Here is a 13,675-nt window from a genome sequence, read left to right on the forward strand (position 1 = left end):
CTGACTGTGTCTGCCATCGTGTCTTCCGGAGTGGGGAGCTCTTGTGCTGGGAAGGACCCTGGGAAGGGGAGGAGTTTGGGATCGTCCCTTGCCCCAGCACCCTTTCCAGCGGGCATCGGGGCTGAGTTGAGGGCCTTTAGGAGGAAAAGCAAAGCACAGAGCCACACGGGAGGGTGGGGTTGGAAGGGACCCATGGAGGTCCTCTGGGCCAAGCCCTCTGCTCCAGCACGCTCACCTACAGCAGGTTGCAGAGGACTGTGTGCCCTTGGCCTTTGAAGATCTGCAAGGACAGAGAGCCCACAACCTCCTTGGACAACCTTTGCCAGCATGGGACCACCCTGAGAGGGAACATTTGCCATTTCAATCTCTTCTTTCACTGTACACATTCCAGAACAGCCATGACATGACCAGCTCAGGCTTGAAACCAAGTGCTGTGGCCGGCCTTCAGGGCCAGCAGGGACTGGGGGCCAGAGGGGAAGTGTTTTAGGGACGGACCGTGGGGGCCGGAGGGAGGGTTTGAGGGACGGACGCCAAGGAAGGCCTCATCCCTGCAGAGATGGCTCAGGCCCGGGGCCTGTCTTAAGGTTCAGTCTTAGTGTTAGGTCTTAAGGTTATATCTTAGGGTTAAGTCTTAGGCTTCATTCTTAGGGTTAGGTTTTAAGGTTAAGTCTTCAGGTTAAGTCTTAAAATTTATCTTAGGGATAAGTCTTTGGGTTAAGTCTTAATATTTAAGTGTTAAGGCTAAGCCTTAGGGTTAAGTCTTTAGGTCAAGTCTTAAGGTTAAGTCTTAAAGTTAACTCTGAAGTTTAAGACTTATGGATTGAGTCTTAGGGTTTAGTATAAAGTTTAATTCTTAAGTTTAAGTCTCAGGGTTAACTCTTAGAGTTAAGTCTTGGGCATAAGTCTTGGGTTAAGTCGTAAGGTTGTGTCTTAAGGTTCAGTCTTAATGTTAAGTCTTAAGGTTAAATCTTAGGGTTCCGTCTTAGGGTTAATTTTTATGGTGAAGTCTTAAGGTAAAATATTAGGGTTAAGTCTCAGGGTTGAGTCTTAAGGTTGAGTTTTCGGGTTAAGTCTTAGGATTATTTCTTACGTTTAAGTCTTAGGGTTATGACATAGGGTTAACTCTTATGGTTATGTCAGGGTTAATTCTCAGGGTTAAGTCTTAAGGTTTAACCTTAAGTTTAAGTCATAGGCTTAAGTCTTAAGGTTAAGTCTTTAGTGTAAATGTTAAGGTTAAGTTTTAAGGTTAAGTCTTAAGGTTAAGTCTTGGGGTTAAGTCTTAATGGTACATCTTAAAGTTAATCTTACCATTAAGTCTTAGGGTTAAATCTCAGGGTTATGTCTCAAGGTTAAGTCTCAGGGTTAATTCCTAAGGTTGTGTCTTTAAGGTTCAGTCTTATGGTTAAGTCTTAAAGGTTAAGTCAATGCTTAATGTTAAGTCTTAAGGATTAGTCTTAGGGTTAAGTCTATAGTTTAATGCTTAAGTTTAAGTCTTAGGGTTAACCCTTAGAGTTAAGTCTTGGGGATAAGTCTTAGGGATAACTCTTTGGGTTAAGTCTTAAAATTTAAGTCTTAGGGTTATGACTTAGGGTTAAGTTTTAAGGTTATGTCTTAGGGTTAATTCTCAGGGTTAAGTCTTTAACTTAAGTCTTAAAGTTGAGCCTTAAGTTTAAGTCATAAGGTTAAGTCTTAGGGTTAAATCATGAGTGTAAATCTTAAGGTTAAGTTTTAAGGTTAAATCTTAGGGTTCAGTCTTAGGGTTAAGTTTTAAGGGTAAGTCTTCAGGTTAAGTCTTAAAATTTATCTTAAGGATAATTCATTGGGTTAAGTCTTAATATTTAAGTGTTAAGGTTAACTCTTAGGGTTAAGTCTTAAGGACAAGTCTTAAGCTTAAATCTTAGGGTTAAGTCTTAATGTTAAGTCTTAACGTTAACTCTTAAGTTTAAGTCTTATGGATTGAGTCTTAGGGTTAAGTATAAAGCTTAATTCCTGAGTATAAGTCTTAGGGTTAATGCTTAGAGTTAAGTCTTGGGCATAAGTCTTAGGGTTAAGTCTTAAGGTTAAGTCTTAGGTTTAAGTCTCAGTGTTAAGACTAAGGGTTACATCTTTGGGTTAAGCCTTAAAATTTAACTCTTACGGTTAATTCTAAGGTTAAGCCTTAAAGTTAAGTCTTAAGGTTGAGCCTTAAGTATAAGTCATAGGGTTAAGTCTTAGGGTTAAGTCTTACAGGTTAAGTCTTAGGGTTAAGTTTTTAGTGTAAATCTTAAGTATACGTTTTAAGGTTAAGTCTTAAGGTTAAGTCTTGAGGTTAAGTCTTAATGGTACATTTTAAAGTTAAGTCTGAGCATTAAGACTTAGGGTTAAATCCCAGGGTTAAATCTCACGGTAAAGTCTCAAGGTTAAGTCTCAGGGTTAAGTCGTCTGGTTGTGTCTTAGGGTTCGGTCTTAGGGTTAAGTGTTAAAGTTAAACTTTAGGTTAAGTCTTAGGATTAAGTCTCAGGGTCAAGTCTCAGGATTATGTCTTAGGGTAAAGTCTAGAGTTAAGTCTTAATGTTAAGTCTTAAATTTAAGTCTTCAGGTTAAGTCTTAAGTTTACATCTTATAGACTGAGTCTTAGGGTTAAATCTTAACTTTAAGTCTTAGAGTTAAGTCTGAAGTGTTAAGTCTTGCGGATAAGTCTTAGGGTTAAGTCTCAGGGTTAAGTCTCAAGGTTAAGTCTCAAGGATAAGTCTCAGGGTTATGTCTTAGGTTTAAATCTTAAGGTTTTGTTTTAAAGTTGAGTCTTATGGTTAAATCTCAGGGTTAAGTCTTAATGTTAACTCTTAAGGTTAAGTCTTAGGGTTAAGCCTTAGAAGTATGTATTTAGGTTTAAGCCTTAGAAGTATGTCTTGGGAATAAGTCATATGGCTAAGTCTCAGGATTAAGTCTCAAGGTTAAGTCTCAAGGATAAGTCTCAGGGTTATGTCTTAAGTTTAAATCTTAAGGTTTTGTTTTAAAGTTGAGTCTTATGGTTAAATCTCAGGGTTAAGTCTTCATGTTAACTCTTAAGGTTGAGCCTTAAGGTTAAGTCTTAGGGTTAAGCCTCAGAAGTATGTCTTGGGGATAAGTCATAGGGCTAAGTCTCAGGATTAAGTCTCAAGGTTAAGTCTCAAGGATAAGTCTCAGGGCTACGTTTTAGGGTTGCGTCTTAAGGTTAAATCTTAGGTTTAAGTCTCCGTTTTAAGTTTTAGGGATAAGTCTTATGGATAAGTCTCACGGTTAAGTCTAAGGGTTGAGACTTAAGGTTAAAACTTAACCTTAAGTCTAATGGTTCAATCTTAATGTTAAATCTGAAGTTTAAGTCTTATGGTGAAGTATTAAGGTTAAGTCTGAGATTTAAGTCTCAGGGTTCAGTCTCAGGGTTAATCTTAGGATTTAAGTCTTAAGTTTAAGTCTTAAGTTTAAGTCTTAGGGTGTAAGTCTTAATATTAACTTTTAAATGTAAGTCTTAAGGTTAAGGCCCAACATTAAATCTTAAGCTTAAGTCTTAGGGTTAACTCTCAGGGTTAAATCTTAAGGTTGAGTCATAAGTCTTAGAGATAGGTCTTAGGCTTAAGGCATAGGCATACGTCATAGGGTGAAGTCTTAAGGTTATCTCTTAAAATTCAGACTTAGGGTTAGGTCATACCTACCATAGGGTTAGGTAATGACTAGTAATTCAAAAACAGCCATGCAATTGTCCATGTTCCAGAAACACGTCTGTTCTGGCTGTTGCAAAGGCCCCAGCAATGTCCATAACTTACAGCCAATTAAATTCTTCTGTAAAATTTGTGTTAGTTTCCAATGAAGAATTAACGGGACGTATGAAAAATGGTAAACAGCTTCTGAAGTGCTGCTTCTTTGTGTCTTGCAGATGAGTAATACTGCAGCATTACACTGAGGCCAATAAGGTGCTCCCCTTCCATCTTCCCAAGCTGGGAACTATTCTCTACAGGATAGTATCAAAGTATACGCACATTTTAAAGTTAGGAGAAACACTCTGAGTTATTAACAACTAATGTTTTTTCTCATATTACAGCAGTTATCCAGCTAGAGAGCACAGTGTAAGGTTTAAAACCACTATTTCACAAGAAAGTACATCTAAACATACCTTAATAAGCTGTGCCAGAGAAAGAGGTGCGGAAGAGTCGCCAATCTATTCAGAAAAATTAAACACATATTTAAGTTCTACATACACCCCTACTGCTGTATGAAAGCCCGCACTATATCCTCTGAGTGCCACTTAAAAGAGCCACCTCCAAGCCAGTGGAATTTGGATTTGTTCAGAACAAAGTACAAACCTTAAAGGGCTGAAGTATGCCTGCGTTGTTAATGAGAAGAAACTAAAGTAACCAACCCCTCTTGAGATCAATCTATCGCTCAGGATACTTCAGAGGGGGACCCTTGTCAAATGCTCACAACTGCTTAAAAGACGGAGGGTCAAGGAAGCTGTCCATTTTCAGCTCAAAAGGATCTAAAAAAAATATTTCCGTTTATTTGAGAAGGAAGTGTCACTACAGGAAACATTGTCAGTGCAGTTTATAAATTAATCAGTTAATAGCTCAACATTTTCTAAATGCACACAGGTATGGTTCATGAACGCAGTATAGTTTTTGCGCTGTCTTTCATTTACTTTCATTAGACCCCAAGTTCATGAATTTCTAGATTAAGTTATCCTAAGAGCTTACAAAGTGATCAGATCCCGTGACCTAGAGCTCGTGTAATGCATCACACCATTCGAGTGAAGAAAAAGCAGTTATACTTACAGATGAAAAGCAAACACCACCGCAAAGTAATGTTTGTACTATGAGGGCTATTTTGAAATGCATCGTTGCACGTAGCATTCCACCCAAGGGCCAAATGGAGATCTAGGCCATTACCAGTCAAGTATCTCCTCGAGTTACTTATTCATGTCTTAGCAGCAGAACGACAGTGTTTTCTGAACTGAAGAAAAATGCTGCCCCTTTTCCAAATGTAAATTCAAAGTGGTGGTGTACTGAAGAGTGGCACCAAGTTCAGTGGTGCAAACCTTGAACCTGCAAGCTCTAAAAATGAGCCTACATTATCTGTACAACACACAGTCATACAAGAAATATTCTAGCCTAGTCAGTACGAAATGCAATGCCTTACTAGGCACAAATACCATTATTCACATTAGAACCGCGCAAATGTTGGCATTGCTCAGTTTTCACTATGCTGAATCAAATACACTGGATTTACGGCATACACTGTGTTTCACTGGAAAATATGTTTCTATATATATCTTACAAATATTCTATATAAAACATTTATATTTTATATATATAAAAGAATTAGTACAAGGCTACATTTCTTAGACTTAGGTGCAGCATGTAGAAAAAAGTTTCAGCTTGTGTCTTTACATACCTCTTTTGATGTTCTACTCGCTGGCTCAGTTTGAGTTCTAGAAGAAGAAAAAAAGATGATCAGAACTTAAAATAAAGCACTCGTAACCAACATAAAGCCGTGAAAACAGTTTATAAAACCTGAACACCAAAACACTGTGTTCTGATAGTCTTATGAATACGGAAATTTATTTCTATACATAAAGTGTGCTCTCCTGGTACATTCAGTGCAACTGAAATAAAACCCCAAATCCCATTCCTTCTTTGTCCCCAATTACTCTAAGATACAGAATACAGCAGTGCAAGAAGTCCTCACATATTTTCTTTCTGCTCTCTAAGTCTCAAAACTGTGAAGACTGTGCTACAGTTTTCGGTTCTTAAATAGTCAGCCATCCAAATATGAAGGCACCTTCAGGCAATCTGCATAGCCCCACTATCACAAACAGGTACCAGATAGAGCACTTTGGTTTCTACACTCCCCTGACAAAACAAGAACAGTTGTCTGTAGAAAAGTGTTTCTTTGTGGAAGCCCAAGCACTGTGTTCAGGTACCTACTATCCTCTAGCCTAAAGTGACTACCAATAGCAGTAGAAACATCACCTGAAAGCAGTTCCAAGGATTTTCTGTGGTCGAGGAGGCCTGTGTTAAAAAAATAAGAAAAAAAGCCTGGATTACCAGAATTTGCTTTAGGATCATCTTGAACATGCTACAATATTTTAGGAAACACTTATGACACACAAGCCCTTGCCGAGATTCCACATACTCATTGGTCTGTACCTGCATGCTACTCATGAATCAAACATGCAACCGTCCATCAGTTAACAAACAATTCATACCTCATCCAAAGCGTCCCACGAGCAGAGGCAACCCAAAGGCTGCTGTGCCGGTCCTGCACAAATAGAAAGGCTCATTCTTCCTGCCACTGCTACACCACCACCAGGCTCGCAAGTACAGCCACGTACCTCCTGAACATGAGGAAGTGCTTTAGATTACCACACCAGGGTTTCTCCATCCATTTGCCTTGAGGAAGATACTACAAGGTGACTAACGCATTTCTGAAGGCCTCTCCACCGTGACACCATGCGTTCAGCATTCCCAAACACTAACGACTCTACCAGTTGTTTCCACAAGGTTTCCAGCTGAAGGAATAGAAAGCTAACCTGCCCGATCCATTTGCAACTTTAGGAGAGCAGCGGCATTCATCCCTTACCCCCACGTGCAGGTATTTCTTGGATCTTTGATGCTAGTGGCACCTAGCCTCTCATTTTAGGGCAGCATTCCAACACCAGGAGAGGGTGCCATCCAACCAGAAATGGAGGCTATATTGACAAGACAGCACTAAGCATCCCCATCTAAATTAACCCCCCAAACCAGGCCATGTTTAGAAGCACAGTGCTGTGGCATCCAGAAAGTCTTGGTAGCGCCTGAAAGCACTGCAACACCTCCTGCAGTAATATGCCCAAAGCTTACAGGGGAGCCACATAAATTCAGGGGGTTTTGCTTGCAGATGCTTCATGGGTACAGGATGCTGCTGTACTGTTTGTTTGAGACACGCTGTAACGCGCCAGTACACTCTATTTATTGAGAACTAACATTAGAAAGACATGGCAAAACCATAAGTCAATAATATCTACTAACGGTGGAGGAGAGGTCTGTCTTGAAGAAGCCTTGAAAACATGAGCATTCAAACCATGCTGATGCAGCTGATACAGAACTGAACTGTACGAATACATCGATGACAGCGACAATGCTGTAGTCAGGCTTACATTTGAGTATCTGCAATTGTAATCAGATTCTCTGTCCTCCATAAATCTGAGGAATACAGCAGTAATACCTGGAGCACAGAGAGCAGCTTAGGGTGAAATCAAACTTAGAAAGGTAACTACTAACATTTGGGAAAGTGCTCAACTGCTTTCTGAGCTTCAGGTTTGGAAAAGATCAACTGTTCCTTCACCGTCCTGGCACAAAAGGCAATACGCTTTAGGATGTTGTTCTTTTTCTCTTGCCCGACATAGACATTGTCTTTAGGAATCTAATAGGAAGCACTTAAGAATGAAACTTCTTGTTTGCACGGTTTGCCAGCTGGCCACTCTCAGTCTTTCCTCTGGAGACAGTATGCAGCCCACACACACACCCCGCTTTGGGGTGTAAGAATACCCTGCCCCCCTCCCCCAAACAAAGGAAGCAGGCAAACACGGAGACTCGGACTGCTGGCAGATGGGAACAAATCACCAGTTCACACTGCAATGTGTCTCTCCGTTTACTCTAAAAGCAATACAAGCAAAAGCATACAATAAGGGATCTCTCTGCATAGAGGAAACAGGATGGAGAACTTGACTCTCAGAAAAACCAAGCCCAAGAACAAACCCAATTCAAACATCTGAACAGTCACCACTGTTGGAGCTTGAATGCCACGTCCCAGCGGGCTGAAAAATCTAAGTCTGCTTTGGGACAGATACATTCAAATCTGCCCTGCCACAACAAAAGTTAACAGCAGCTTTAACAAGAAAGATACACCCTGAATGCCTCCGTAAACCAACAGCCACAAAGAAGGTGAACACACTGAAACCCCTCCCAAAGAACACAACGCGTTATGGCTACTTACCCAAGGTCTGTTTTGCCGGTAGCTTTAACTCCTCTAACAGGGACTCCCCTAACAGTTACCGATGAGTTCCCCGGAATCAGGGCATTATCATCTGTGTATTCTGGAAACAACATCAATACAGAGAAAGCATCAGTCAGTTTGTAAGAGTGATATTAACATGTCGTCACGTAGCACTTCAGGGAATCCCTTTACAGATAGAAAAGCAACATTTTACACACAGCGTCATGCTTTCATCATCTCACGGTACCTTTCCAGAAATCTTCAGGTCTGATAGTCAAACACAAGCAGCAAAATCTTTCCCATTTTTTTGGAATCGTTTCAACGCCAACAGCAAAATGGTCTCTAAAGTCACTAAGCAGTGTCTGCTAAAGCATGAGGTTCTTTCCTGATCTAACTTTCATTGCTTTTGCTCCTGTTAGCTTACAAAACCCTAGAACATGTCTCCATAATAGCGAGCACGGAAGAGGACACCCCCACCCTGCCTCCCACCTTTTCAAACACATCCCAACCATCCATTTTGCCTTCCCACCATCTTCAAAAAGAGTCCACCATCTCTTTTTTTTCCCCCCAGTGATGTTTAAAATCCTGTTTACTTTCAGCTTCTATTAGCATTGCTTCTATTACGAGATTTCTGTGATCACGCGGCCCGGAAAAATCTGAACAATTGGCCATCTTCACTCAAGGTTCACTGAAGGGTCTTTCCAAGATCATGTCACCATTTAGTCAGGACTCCTGCACCAAGTTATAAAACCCACGACCGTATCTCCACAGGGAAGATCTCCAAGAACCCCCTTTAGGCAGAACATCCTGGCCGAGTTCTTTCCTTCATCTTCTGAAGGTGACTTTAGGCACGCAGATGCTGTTCAACAAAAACGGAAATTCACGGTTATGTATAAAACCCCAAAATCTGGCAGACACGTGTATGACACTGAAATGTATTCCTTAGCTTTGCTCTGACAACCACTGGGGGATTTTTGCATTTCCACAGGGAAGACACCCTTACAGAAGTTCCAGTAAGTATCTGTGTCACAACCTGTACATCTGCCTCTACCTGCATGTCTATCTCTACCGCCGTGTGACACGCGACCCCGTAACACCCCCAAGACCCCTAACACCGTGCTGTTAAGTCTCCTCACAGATACTCTCCTGAACATACTTTACCTATCTGTAGGTAAACAGCGTGTTTAGGTCCAACCACTGGAAAGGCTGGGGCCAAAGTTACAGTTACCACATGTGGCAGGCATGTCATCCTGTTTAAGTTTTAATACAACAAACAGGAAGAGGGAAAACACCTATGAGTACACATTGTAAAGAAAAGACTGTTGAGAGAATGTCACAGAACCACAGGAAAAAAAGAAAAAAACAAAACAAAACACCCGGTAAAATTTGAATGTTTAAGGAATGGAAATGGTTTCCAAGTCTTTTTATTTCTGTCATATCCCAAAGTCTTTAATCACATGCAAGCTTTGCCAGATGGTAGATTACCAAACTGAGACAGCACGCTAAGTAATACGAAACCATTACCGTCTCTGAGAATCAAGCACCATTTCTGAGATTCAAAAGAACTTAGGGCTTCTCGAAGAACATTTTTAGGTATATTCACCATAAGTGATCTGCCATAAAACTTCAGTATTGCCCTGACACCGTCTAACACGCAGTACCAGGAAAAAAATGCACCGTTTGAAAGAAAAGAAGAAATGATGCCCAATAGCATCTGAATGAAAATGTCTTTGGTGTAGCAAAGAAGCTGTATTGGCAAGAAATGCCAAGTATACTTTAGACAGAACGCTCGTCTACAAGATGGCTTTCCAGGGTCTGCATAGATTCTCACTCACAGATACACTCTTGATCCCAAACGTTGCTACTGAGCAGTTTCTGCAACAGCCAAGCACCACTTTTCCAATGCGGTGGAGTAAAAGTAGCTGAAGACAAATTTCAGTCACCAAACCCACTTTTTTCCCCTTCAAATTAGCCATCCACTCCTTTTCTATCACGTTCAGCCTTCTCTGCCGGCTTTCAAAGAAATCTGGCAGGTTTGTGATTACAAGGTATTGTCCCACATTTCCGTATCGTTTTACCTAGAAGGGTCCCAGAAACCAAACCTCTTCCACGCGCGGTGTCGCCCATCGACCCCGTACGCTGCTGTGCCTGGCTGCGCACACAGCCCTGACGCCAGCTGCCAGCGCACAACCACGGAAGAGCAGCTCTGAGGCCCCAGCACAAGTCACCGCTGCCGGCCGCGGCCCAACCGCCTCACTGGCCACCTGCGCCGCCGCCAGCCGGCCGGTCCCCGCATCCCGCGCCCGCTGCCCCCACGCACCTTCCATGGTCTGGGCGTTGGTGACCTGCAGGTCGCAGTGAGTTGCCTTCAGCCTCTCGCGGCCCATGATCTGGCGCCTGAGGTCCTGTCACCGCCAGGCTTTCAACACCTGCTCTCCCCTCCTGTACCCCCCAGGCCTGTCCCCACCTACTGTCCCCTCCTGTCACCCTCCAGGCTGCCATTGCCTGCTGTCCCCTCCTGTCACCCCCGGGCTGTCACTACCTGGTGACATAAGCTACATAAGTTAAAAAAGAAAATAAGAAAAAAAAAAACCCAAAACGAAAACCTGCTTTGGTGAACACCAAAACACCCGTGACTTTCTCAGACTCTTCACTACCCCACATGTGAGTCAAGGGACAGGGTCTCCTAAAGGCTCTTTTGCGGGCACTTCCTGAAGACACCCCCATCCCCCACCCCCCACCCCACCCTGCTTTTCTACAAGTGCACAAAGAGGTTAAGAAGAGTTTCATGTCTAAGTTAAAGGAGGCAGTTTCTGAAATTAGCTTAGGTGAAAAAAACAAGGTGGTGTATTCATGGATTTTCTCCTCTGCAAAGCCATGAAGAAAACATGAAACGCACTCCCCAAAGGCAAAGGAGCAAACTGAGGGAGAGCAGCTCATTGGCACCTTTCAGAGCTTCAACAGTCTGGAGAAACGGGGAAAAAAACCATACAAAGATAAAGAGCAGCCAAGATGCACTTTTATAAAATGCACATTGGGGCCTCTTCCAGATCTCAGAATGACTTTCAATATTGCTTTGCATGACTATTAGACCAAGGCCTAAAGTGCCGTGATAGCTTCTGCTTGCCGGGGCATGGTAAGATCACTCAAACGAGCGACAACGTAACAAGTAAACACCAAAGGCAATAGCGGAGCTTACCGTTTCCCTCCACTGGCGACCAGCTGTGCAGTAAACCAGCTTAACCAGCCTCCCTAAGAATGGCTCTAAAGTCGCTGAAAAGGAAAAAAAAGAAGGTAAGTCCTTAGCCTGGGATGTAAAGGCACCATCTTGGCTCCCAGGCAGGTGGCACTGATGGCCCAGCAGGGTCATGTCCCCACGTTCCAGGAAAGATTAAAAAAGTGCAGGACATGTTTGTGGGGTGGGTTTGATGCATCCTTTCCGTTTGCTGAAAGCCTGAGGAAGGATGTATTCCACGGTAGGACCGGTGGCACTTTAGACCTGAGGTTAAAATAGTGCTGCACTTCAGTGACGCTCCCCAAGCTGCTTTCACCACCAAAGAGAAAAAGATTTGCTCTCTCCAGTATGGTGGGAATGATACCATAAAGTCGGTCAGGGAGAAAAACCCTCTAAGACTTGCTTGCAAGTTTCAGAAGGCTGGCATTCTTTATGGCAGTGCTGGGAGCACGGGGGAATGTTTCCTCTGAGCGTGCTCACCCAGTTCCTCGAGGGTACGCACTATGGACAGCAGAGCACTTGCACACTCATAGCGCATTACACATACATTTTCAGTCAGGCACGGGATGGGTTACAAGTTGCTTGCTTTAATGCAAACGAGCACACACCCTCAGACAGCACCGCTGAGGTTTTTTACTAGCTCCCCGTGCTCCCCAAGCGGGGCCTTGCCCTCTCTCGGGGGGCTATCTGAGTCAGAGGTCACGATCTCCCCCCACAACAATTACCTTTGTCCGAATTCCAACCAACATTCTGCGGATCGCAGCACTCTATCGGCTTGTCTCCTCCTGCGACCACAACGTCCTCACCCAGAGGCTCTTTCTGCATCACCGAAGAGAACGCAGATCTTTCCCCCATCCATTCTTTGTTCCCCATCCTTCCCAAGGCTGACTCCCTGGATGAGAGGTCCCTTAATTCGTCACTTCTAACAGCTTTAGAGAGTCAGCTTGGCCTAACCTTTGTGCGCAGGTGTGTTTAACGTAGAGCTACACACCACATCAGAGCGTGGCAACTGGGGAGCTCAGACATCTTGTCCCTTTGCCGAGCCAGCAGCTTCCCCTTAGCAGAATCCCTGGACATAAATGTATATACAGTGGAATCTATACAGTGGCATCAAACGTCCCGCCAGACACCACATCCGTCCCTAAAATCCTTCCCCCCAAACAACCCTGAAAGACTTCCCTTGACACCCTCCTCCACCCCAGGCTGTTCCTGAAATCATCCCCCACCTCCACCTCCCCGCCCTGGCCCTAAAACCTGTTCCCCCAGACCCTGGTGCAGCCCTCCCCCACCCTCGGTCCGTCCCTAAAATCCTTCCCCCAGATCCCCGGTCCTTCCCTAAAGGCCTTCATCAAACCTCCCGTCCGTCCCTAAAACCCTTCCCCCAGGCTCCCCACTCTGTTCTCTAAATAACACACACACCCTCCACACCCCCCCACCCACACCCCCCCACCCCCATACCCAGGTTTACCAATACACACACACCCGCCTCCTCAAACCTCCCCCACCCCCCATACACCCACTCCCACAAATACACATCCTTGCCCCACCCCCCACCCACACACACCCCGCTCCACCCCTAAACACCTTCATCGACTCCCATCCGTCCCTCCCTAAACCCCTTCCCCCCGCCCCCTCCCCTGCCCCCGTCCCTCTGTCCCTGGCATGGCCCAACTGCCCAGCACCACCAGACCACTCTGGCCCAAACACCATAAGGCAATGGTTCCCACCTGACAATAGCAAGTCGAGGAACATTTTTTTTTTTCCTAAACAGAGAGAGTTTTACTTCGTACGCTGCCGACTACGCCGAATTATGTTTTGCTGGCTGACTGGATACACAGCAAAGCTGAACTCCACATCAAATATAATCAAATCTATCAAGTATATCAAATAATGGAATATATCAAATGCAGTTTCTTATATTGCAATAAGAGAAAATAGCATGCAATATGATAAAAGGAACCAGTAGCAGTTACTGTGAGCGATATGATAAAAGAGCAATAGGAGCGAAGCATCCATTTGTTATCCCAAAGTGTTAACGTGACTAAGGAAAGGAGACATCACCAATTCCCACCCCAACAACACCCAGGCCCACCCTTCGGCTGGGAGCCCCCTTGCAGCCAGTGCCAGGAGTCTCTCGGGAACTGGGAAATTCCCCTGGGGAAGGTACCAGGAAGGAATTCTCTCGCTGCTTCCCACCGTGCATGGTAGCCATGTGAGGCACAGCACAAGAGTTCTGCTCCCTGCTTTCTCTGGTGAGGAAATTGACACAGCACATTTACACCCATACAGAACCAAAAAACATGGCTTGGGAAAGTGCAGGGCTGCTCCCCTGGAGAGGGTTCGAGGAAGGAATTCTCTTGCTGCTTCTCACCCTGCCCTGGCAGCCGTGTCAGGCACAGCAGAAAAGTTCTGCTCCCTGCTTTCTGTGGTCAGAAAACTGACCTCTTTTCCTTG

The 13,675-nt window shown here is 44.0% G+C and overlaps 1 long non-coding RNA gene across 2 annotated transcripts in view; it reads right to left on the reverse strand.

Annotated features, from left to right (window-relative positions):
- The window catches only part of LOC308057950, a 336,360-nt gene extending 324,608 nt beyond the window's left edge, over positions 1 to 11,752 (reverse strand). For both annotated transcript variants that reach the window (XR_013925563.1, XR_013925564.1), the window contains exon 1: positions 11,509 to 11,752. This is a non-coding gene — a long non-coding RNA (uncharacterized lncRNA). The remainder of the gene's footprint in view (positions 1 to 11,508) is intronic.
- Positions 11,753 to 13,675: the final 1,923 nt, after the last annotated feature.

Source organism: Falco punctatus, assembly GCF_963210335.1.
Source record: "Falco punctatus genome assembly, contig: scaffold_27, whole genome shotgun sequence".
In the NCBI taxonomy this organism is placed as follows: domain Eukaryota; kingdom Metazoa; phylum Chordata; class Aves; order Falconiformes; family Falconidae; genus Falco; species Falco punctatus.